An 8,956-nucleotide genomic window follows, 5' to 3' on the forward strand; every position below is an offset into this window, starting at 1 on the left:
TGCAAACAACAAAATTCTTAGGTCTTACTATTGATCACAAGCTTACGTGGAATGCTCATATCAACAATATTTGCAAAACTGTGGCAAGAAATATTGGAGTCATCAATAAGCTTAAAAACGCTCTTCCAGCAAAGGCGCTATCCATGTTGTATTGTGCATTAATTCTACCATATCTTAATTATGGAATTCTGGCATGGGGTAATGCCTCTCAAACGAGACTCAATAAAGTCTTGCTACTTCAGAAAAAAGTACTGAGAATAATATGCAATATGTCCTTTAGAGCTCATACAGATGAATTGTTTCGTCATAAACGTATCCTTAAAGTCAATGACCTGTACCGCTTGCAACTATTCCAATTCATGTATAAGCTAGATAGAAATAGTGTACCTAATGTCCTACAAAAGAAATTTATGAGAAACAATACTTTACATTCATATAATACGAGACATTCAAATGACTATCACTTACCCAAAAGTAGAACAGTATTTTCTAGCAAAACTGTATTTTTCACAGGACCAAAACTCTGGAATTCTCTGGACAGAGTAATAAAAGAGGCAGCTAATCTAAACCGATTTAAATTACTCACAAAAAAATTTATTCTGAATTCTTATTGATTCAATCAAATATTTTGTGAACCTCATACTTACCCACGGTAGTATTGATTATTTTAAAGTCAATATTTAATTTTGTATATAGTGTAAATACATTTGTGTTACAGTGTTTATATATAATTTTATAGAATTTTGCTGATTATTTTACTCTACTTATATCATATTACCCTTGTATAAAATTTTGATAGGGGGTCTACATTTTACAAGCTTTGCTTTTTAGTAGGTCCCTCCACTTTTTTCATTTCATTGCTACGTTTCAATCCTGTGTGTTATGCATTCTTTCAGTGTTAAAATGATTTATTATAAATGTACTTTGATGATTGTGGAATATGAATATATCAATAAATAAATAAATAAATAAAATAAAATTCTAGCTGTTATTGATAATATAATTATGTAATAATACAATATGCCAGCAGTATGAAATAAATTAATATAAAGTCTCTTATGCATTAAAGTAGGCATGGTAGGGGAGCTAGCTCAGATGGTAGAGCGCTCACTTTGCATGCGAGAGGTACCGGGATCGATGCCTGCGTTCTTCAAAACGAAACTTTTTTAACAAATTGTATTTATTTGAACACTGTCTTAATGACTAAATTATAAAGCCTCTTATGCATTAAAGTAAGCATGATAGGGGAGCTAGCTCAGATGGTAGAGCGCTCACTTTGCATGCGAGAGGTACCGGGATCGATGCCTGTGTTCTCCAAAACGAAACTTTTTTAACAAATTGTATTTATTTGAACACTGTCTTAATGACTAAATTATAAAGTCTCTTATGCATTAAAGTAGGCATGGTAGGGGAGCTAGGTCAGATGGTAGAGCGCTCACTTTGCATGCGAGAGGTACCGGGATCGATGCCTGCGTTCTCCAAAACGAAACTTTTTTAACAAATTGTATTTATTTGAACACTGTCTTAATGACTAAAATATAAAGTCTCTTATGCATTAAAGTAAGGGGAGCTAGCTCAGATGGTAGAGCGCTCACTTTGCATGCGAGAGGTACCGGGATCGATGCCTGCGTTCTCCAAAACGAAACTTTTTTAACAAATTGTATTTATTTGAACACTGTCTTAATGACTAAATTATAAAGTCTCTTATGCATTAAAGTAGGCATGGTAGGGGAGCTAGGTCAGATGGTAGAGCGCTCACTTTGCATGCAAGAGGTACCGGGATCGATGCCTGCGTTCTCCAAAACGAAACTTTTTTAACAAATTGTATTTATTTGAACACTGTCTTAATGACTAAATTATAAAGTCTCTTATGCATTAAAGTAGGCATGGTAGGGGAGCTAGCTCAGATGGTAGAGCGCTCGCTTTGCATGCGAGAGGTACCGGGATCGATGCCTGCTTTCTCCAAAACGAAACTTTTTTAACAAATTGTATTTATTTGAACACTGTCTTAATGACTAAAATATAAAGTCTCTTATGCATTAAAGTAAGGGGAGCTAGCTCAGATGGTAGAGCGCTCGCTTAGCATGCGAGAGGTACCGGGATCGATGCCCGGGTTCTCCAATACGAATTTTTTTAACAACTTGTATTTATTTGAGCATTTAATGACTAAAATATAAAGTCTGATATGCATTAAAGTAAGGGGAGCTAGCTCAGATGGTAGAGCGCTCGCTTAGCATGCGAGAGGTACCGGGATCGATGCCCGGGTTCTCCAAAACGAAACCTTTTTAACAATTATGTATTTATTTGAACACTGTCTTAATGACTAAAATATAAAGTCTCTTATGAATTAAAGTAAGCATGGTAAGGGGAGCTAGCTCAGATGGTAGAGCGCTCGCTTAGCATGCGAGAGGTACCGGGATCGATGCCCGGGTTCTCCAATGTGAAAGTTTTTTAACAAATTGTATTTATTTGAACACTGTCTTAAAAGATTTCTTAGTCATTAAGACAATGTTCAAATAAATACAAGTTGTTAAAAAAAGTTTTGTATTGGAGAACCCGGGCATCGATCCCGGTTCCTCTCGCATGCTAAGCGAGCGCTCTACCATCTGAGCTAGCTCCCCTTACCATGCTTACTTTAATGCATAAGAGACTTTATATTCCAGTCATTAAGACAATGTTCAAATAAATACAAGTTGTTAAAAAAGTTTTGTATTGGAGAACCCGGGCATCGATCCCGGTACCTCTCGCATGCTAAGCGAGCGCTCTACCATCTGAGCTAGCTCCCCTTACTTTAATACATGTCAGACTTTATGTTTTACTCATTAAATGCTCAAATATATACAAGTTGTTAAAAAAGTTTCGTTTTGGAGATCCCGGGCATCGATCCCGGTACCTTTTGCATGCTAAGCGAGCACTCTACCATCAGAGCTAGCTCCCCTTACTTTAATGCATAAGAGACTTTAAATTTTAGTCATTAAGACAGTGTTCAAATAAATACAATTTGTTAAAAATGTTTCACATTGGAGAACCCGGGCATCGATCCCGGTACCTATCGCATGCAAAGCGAGCGCTCTACCATCTGAGCTAGCTCCCCTTATTCGAATGCATTAGATACTTTACATTGGTTGTTGTTTGAAGGTTTGCATGGTGGTATGTACAATCGCTGATGTGGTTTACGGTACACCATGTGAAGTGTTGTAGAAACAGTGGATAGGAGAAGAGAAGAAATGGATAGGCGAGAAAGTGGAGATTTGAGAGTAGAGTATTCTTTCTTGAAAGTAGTCCTGAAAAGGACTGTAAACCAGGAAAGATTGATGAGTTGAGAACAGCTTGAGTAGTAGAGCTAGTGAGGAGATGCTGGCTTGAGTCGGCGAGTAGAGATGATGAGCAGTAGAGAGACTCGACGTTTCGGGCAGGTTGACTGTCCGTCTTTAGGAGTGAAGACGGACAGTCAACCTGCCCGAAACGTCGAGTCTCTCTACTGCTCATCATCTCTACTCGCCGACTCAAGCCAGCATCTCCTCACTAGCTCTACTACTCAAGCTGTTCTCAACTCATCAATCTTTCCTGGTTTACAGTCCTTTTCAGGACTACTTTCAAGAAAGAATACTCTACTCTCAAATCTCCACTTTCTCGCCTATCCATTTCTTCTCTTCTCCTATCCACTGTTTCTACAACACTTCACATGGTGTACCGTAAACCACATCAGCGATTGTACATACCACCATGCAAACCTTCAAACAACAACCAATGTAAAGTATCTAATGCATTCGAATAAGGGGAGCTAGCTCAGATGGTAGAGCGCTCGCTTTGCATGCGATAGGTACCGGGATCGATGCCCGGGTTCTCCAATGTGAAACATTTTTAACAAATTGTATTTATTTGAACACTGTCTTAATGACTAAAATTTAAAGTCTCTTATGCATTAAAGTAAGGGGAGCTAGCTCTGATGGTAGAGTGCTCGCTTAGCATGCAAAAGGTACCGGGATCGATGCCCGGGATCTCCAAAACGAAACTTTTTTAACAACTTGTATATATTTGAGCATTTAATGAGTAAAACATAAAGTCTGACATGTATTAAAGTAAGGGGAGCTAGCTCAGATGGTAGAGCGCTCGCTTAGCATGCGAGAGGTACCGGGATCGATGCCCGGGTTCTCCAATACAAAACTTTTTTAACAACTTGTATTTATTTGAACATTGTCTTAATGACTGGAATATAAAGTTTCTTATGCATTAAAGTAAGCATGGTAAGGGGAGCTAGCTCAGATGGTAGAGCGCTCGCTTAGCATGCGAGAGGAACCGGGATCGATGCCCGGGTTCTCCAATACAAAACTTTTTTTAACAACTTGTATTTATTTGAACATTGTCTTAATGACTAAGAAATCTTTTAAGACAGTGTTCAAATAAATACAATTTGTTAAAAAACTTTCACATTGGAGAACCCGGGCATCGATCCCGGTACCTCTCGCATGCTAAGCGAGCGCTCTACCATCTGAGCTAGCTCCCCTTACTTTAATGCATAAGGAACTTTTTTTATTTTAGTCATTAAGACTGTGTTCAAATAAATACAAGTTGTTAAAAAAGTATCGTTTTGGAGAACCCGGGCATCGATCCCCGTACCTCTCGCATGCTAAGCGAGCGCTCTACCATCTGAGCTAGCTCCCCTTATTACCAGTGAATGTGAATCATAAATATTCATTTTGTGAATTCAGTATTTCCATGAGGAAGATTAAACTATTGATTGAACCTAACTTTGTTTGATTTATAATTCGCTGCCTGTTTTAATACCAATAAGTCAGGCATCTCTACTTCATGAGCATTGCTGCCAATATATCCACAAATTTATTTAAGGAATTTAAAGAATTCTAGCTGATATTGATAATATAATTATGTAATAATTCAATATGCCAGCAGTATGAAATAAATTAATATAAAGTCTCTTATGCATTAAAGTAGGCATGGTAGGGGGCTAGCTCAGATGGTAGAGCGCTCACTTTGCATGCGAGAGGCGGGATCGATGCCTGCGTTCTCCAAAACGAAACTTTTTTAACAAATTGTATTTATTTGAACACTGTCTTAATGACTAAATTATAAAGTCTCTTATGCATTAAAGTAGGCATGGTAGGGGAGCTAGCTCAGATGGTAGAGCGCTCGCTTTGCATGCGAGAGGTACCGGGATCGATGCCCGGGTTCTCCAAAACGAAACCTTTTTAACAATTATGTATTTATTTGAACACTGTCTTAATGACTAAAATATAAAGTCTCTTATGCATTAAAGTAAGGGGAGCTAGCTCAGATGGTAGAGCGCTCGCTTAGCATGCGAGAGGTACCGGGATCGATGCCCGGGTTCTCCAATACGAAATTTTTTAACAACTTGTATTTATTTGAGCATTTAATGACTAAAATATAAAGTCTGATATGCATTAAAGTAAGGGGAGCTAGCTCAGATGGTAGAGCGCTCGCTTTGCATGCGAGAGGTACCGGGATCGGTGCCCGGGTTCTCCAAAACGATACTTTTTTTTAACAACTTGTATTTATTTGAACACTGTCTTAATTACTAAAATATAAAGTCTCTTATGAATTAAAGTAAGGGGAGCAAGCTCCCGGGATCGATGCCCGGGTTCTCCAATGTGAAAGTTTTTTAACAAATTGTATTTATTTGAACACTGTCTTAAAAGATTTTTTAGTCATTAAGACAATGTTCAAATAAATACAAGTTGTTAAAAAAGTTCCGTTTTGGAGAACCCGGGCACCGATCCCGGTACATCTCCCATGCTAAGCGAGCGCTCTACCATCTGAGCTACACAGAAAAAACGCTGTTTAAGATTTTATACAACGTTGTTTACTATATGAACCTTACAGTATTTGTTTAACCGTTTAAACAATCATGTTTAATTTACTGACAATTAGATATTGAAAATTAAAATTAGTTGCTTAAGATTTAAACAGTTGTTTAAACTGTTTAAACAATTACTGTAAGGTTCATATAGTAAACAGCGTTGTATAATTTTTTTTTACTGTGTAGCTCCCCTTACTTTAATGCATATCAGACTTTATGTTTTACTCATTAAATGCTCAAATAAATACAAGTTGTTAAAAAAAGTTTTGTTTTGGAGATCCCGGGCATCGATCCCGGTACCTTTTGCATGCTAAGCGAGCACTCTACCATCAGAGCTAGCTCCCCTTTTTCTAATACATAAGATACTTTCCATTTTACTCAATTAATGCTCAAATAAATACAAGTTGTAAAAAAAGTTTCGTCTTGGAGAACCCGGGCATCGATCCCGGTACCTCTCGCATGCAAAGCGAGCGCTCTACCATCTGAGCTAGCTCCCCTTACTTTAATGCATAAGAGACTTTAAATTTTAGTCATTAAGACAGTGTTCAAATAAATACAATTTGTTAAAAAAGTTTCGTTTTGGAGAAACCGGGCATCGATCCCGGTACCTCTCGCATGCTAAGCGAGCGCTCTACCATCTGAGCTAGCTCCCCTTATTACCAGTGAATGTGAATCATAAATATTCATTTTGTGAATTCAGTATTTCCATGAGGAAGATTAAATTATTGATTGAACCTAACTTTGTTTGATTTATAATTCGCTGCCTGTTTTAATACCAATAAGTCAGGCATCTCTACTTCATGAGCATTGCTGCCAATATATCCACAAATTTGTTTAAGGAATTTAAGGAATTCTAGCTGATATTGATAATATAATTATGTAATAATACAATATGCCAGCAGTATGAAATAAATTAATATAAAGTCTCTTATGCATTAAAGTAGGCATGGTAGGGGAGCTAGCTCAGATGGTAGAGTGCTCACTTTGCATGCGAGAGGTACCAGGATCGATGCCTGCGTTCTCCAAAACGAAACTTTTTTAACAAATTGTATTTATTTGAACACTGTCTTAATGACTAAATTATAAAGTCTCTTATGCATTAAACTAAGGGGAGCTAGCTCAGATGGTAGAGCGCTCGCTTAGCATGCGAGAGGTACCGGGATCGATGCCCGGGTTCTCCAAAACGAAACCTTTTTAACAATTATGTATTTATTTGAACACTGTCTTAATGACTGAAATATAAAGTCTCTTATGCATTAAAGTAAGGGGAGCTAGCTCAGATGGTAGAGCGCTCGCTTTGCATGCGAGAGGTACCGGGATCGATGCCCGGGTTCTCCAAAACGAAACCTTTTTAACAATTATGTATTTATTTGAACACTGTCTTAATGACTGAAATATAAAGTCTCTTATGCATTAAAGTAAGGGGAGCTAGCTCAGATGGTAGAGCGCTCGCTTAGCATGCGAGAGGTACCGGGATCGATGCCCGGGTTCTCCAAAACGAAACCTTTTTAACAATTATGTATTGATTTGAACACTGTCTTAATGACTAAATTATAAAGTCTCTTATGCATTAAAGTAGGCATGGTAGGGGAGCTAGCTCAGATGGTAGAGCGCTCGCTTTGCATGCGAGAGGTACCGGGATCGATGCCCGGGTTCTCCAAAACGAAACCTTTTTAACAATTATGTATTTATTCGAACACTGTCTTAATGACTAAAATATAAAGTCTCTTATGCATTAAAGTAAGGGGAGCTAGCTCAGATGGTAGAGCGCTCGCTTTGCATGCGAGAGGTACCGGGATCGATGCCCGGGTTCTCCAATACAAATTTTTTTAACAAGTTGTATTTATTTGAGCATTTAATAGCCACCTTTCGCAATCCTCACGGACGCTAATATTAGGGTCCCCTAACACATAAGTTAACGCTTAATCATACACTTGATTTTTAAGATTGATTGTACATTATAGTCAATAGAACCAAACGTAGAAAACTGCTCTACAATCAATGCTAAGCTTTGTGTTACAGGGGGGTTACAGGCCCTACAGATCTGCTTTTCGTGTGCAAAATTATTTCCCCCGACACCTGCACCATACATGCATGTACATTACGACTGATGGCTGGAGATATTCGAAATGCAGGACCTACAATAGATTATGACATGGATAAGAAAGTGGTTTTTCAAACAAATCGAGTACATATTGAGTGAGGAAAAAGTTACTGAATTCAGGCTTAGATATAGATCATTACAGTCCATCGAATCGATATTGCATTTAATGTGGATTATTGGTGGATCTCTGGCAATTGATTCCATGGGTCAAATCACCTCTCCAGCCGAAACCATTTCGCATGCGTTGATTATGTACACAGCATGTATACGTCTGAACACGTACCAGCCGAATTTGCGGGGTTTTTTCTTTTGTCTACTCCTACACAAACGATATGCCTCTAGCACACAATGTAATGGGCATTATGTTTTACTTTCCACAGAAATGGGGGGTTAGATTCAAATTTCGGGGGGACCACTTCCATTGATGAGTAGATACCAGGCACGACCATGCGGTTTCGAAAAGCACCCTAAACAAGGGAAGCGAGGCTTTTCCAGATTATGAAAATGCATCTCTTAACAAGTATTTAGCTTGTGAAACCCTACAAGTATTGAAAACATATCCTCCTTTTCAGTATTTTAAGCATCGTTTTTGACACCCTTATAACGTTACATACGCCTATACGTAACGTACTTGCCCACTCTTTCCCTTTTTACGCGTGGTCGCGCCTGGTATCCACTCTTCAATGGAAGTGGGCCCCCCGGGCGGCCTCTCGAGCTCTGGGAGGAACCAAGTGTGGCTTTGGAAAGTCGTCCTAAATCGGATATATCGTTGTTAACATAGTAGCAACCGAATTTTGCACACGAAACGCAGATTGAATGTTTCTGTTCCAGATGCGAAACGAAAAAAAAATTCATGTCACACTATTTGCATTGCAGGACAGAGTTTTACGACCATGACGACGGGCCCAAAAGTCTCTTCCAAAATCAACTACCGTCCAGGGACCTGAAAAGCGGGGGTGCTGGGGGTGCTGCGTGTATTATTTTCCATAGGCGGCAGCACCCCCACGAAATCA

The 8,956-nt window shown here is 38.7% G+C and overlaps 5 non-coding genes across 5 annotated transcripts; 4 read left to right on the forward strand and 1 right to left on the reverse strand.

Annotated features, from left to right (window-relative positions):
- The first annotated feature begins 5,124 nt into the window (after positions 1 to 5,124).
- Positions 5,125 to 5,197, forward strand: TRNAA-UGC (transfer RNA alanine (anticodon UGC)). Its single transcript has one exon. It is a non-coding gene; the product is annotated as a tRNA-Ala (tRNA).
- Positions 5,198 to 6,263: 1,066 nt separating this feature from the next.
- Positions 6,264 to 6,336, reverse strand: TRNAA-UGC (transfer RNA alanine (anticodon AGC)). The gene has a single exon. It is a non-coding gene; the product is annotated as a tRNA-Ala (tRNA).
- Positions 6,337 to 7,104: 768 nt separating this feature from the next.
- TRNAA-UGC (transfer RNA alanine (anticodon UGC)) lies at positions 7,105 to 7,177 on the forward strand. Its single transcript has one exon. It is a non-coding gene; the product is annotated as a tRNA-Ala (tRNA).
- Positions 7,178 to 7,426: 249 nt separating this feature from the next.
- Positions 7,427 to 7,499, forward strand: TRNAA-UGC (transfer RNA alanine (anticodon UGC)). The gene has a single exon. It is a non-coding gene; the product is annotated as a tRNA-Ala (tRNA).
- An 84-nt stretch (positions 7,500 to 7,583) lies between these two features.
- On the forward strand, positions 7,584 to 7,656 carry TRNAA-UGC (transfer RNA alanine (anticodon UGC)). The gene has a single exon. It is a non-coding gene; the product is annotated as a tRNA-Ala (tRNA).
- Positions 7,657 to 8,956: the final 1,300 nt, after the last annotated feature.

The sequence above is a fragment of the Lytechinus pictus genome, chromosome 13 (assembly GCF_037042905.1).
Source record: "Lytechinus pictus isolate F3 Inbred chromosome 13, Lp3.0, whole genome shotgun sequence".
Lineage (NCBI taxonomy): Eukaryota > Metazoa > Echinodermata > Echinoidea > Temnopleuroida > Toxopneustidae > Lytechinus > Lytechinus pictus.